Here is a 261-nt window from a genome sequence, read left to right on the forward strand (position 1 = left end):
CTTTGCCCCTTTTTTGGGTGGTTGGCATTAGTACCTGGGCACCATCTACTTCTTCTGGTCTCAAGGGCCATCGTGTCTTAGGGCTGATTGCTTCCAAATGCCCCCCCTCTCTTTTTGGGGGGACTCTTCTTGGCTTCTGATGCTAGGAGACGATTAGCTGCATCTTAGATGGCTGCTTGAAAATTTTTAAGACCCCAGTCGCTACTCACCAATGTAGGATGCCTAACAAGGCTTTTATGTATTTTATTGTACCAATTGAGT

The sequence above is a fragment of the Orycteropus afer genome, unplaced genomic scaffold (genome assembly GCF_000298275.1).
Source record: "Orycteropus afer afer isolate SDZICR_OR568_19922 unplaced genomic scaffold, OryAfe1.0 scaffold01172, whole genome shotgun sequence".
NCBI lineage: Eukaryota > Metazoa > Chordata > Mammalia > Tubulidentata > Orycteropodidae > Orycteropus > Orycteropus afer.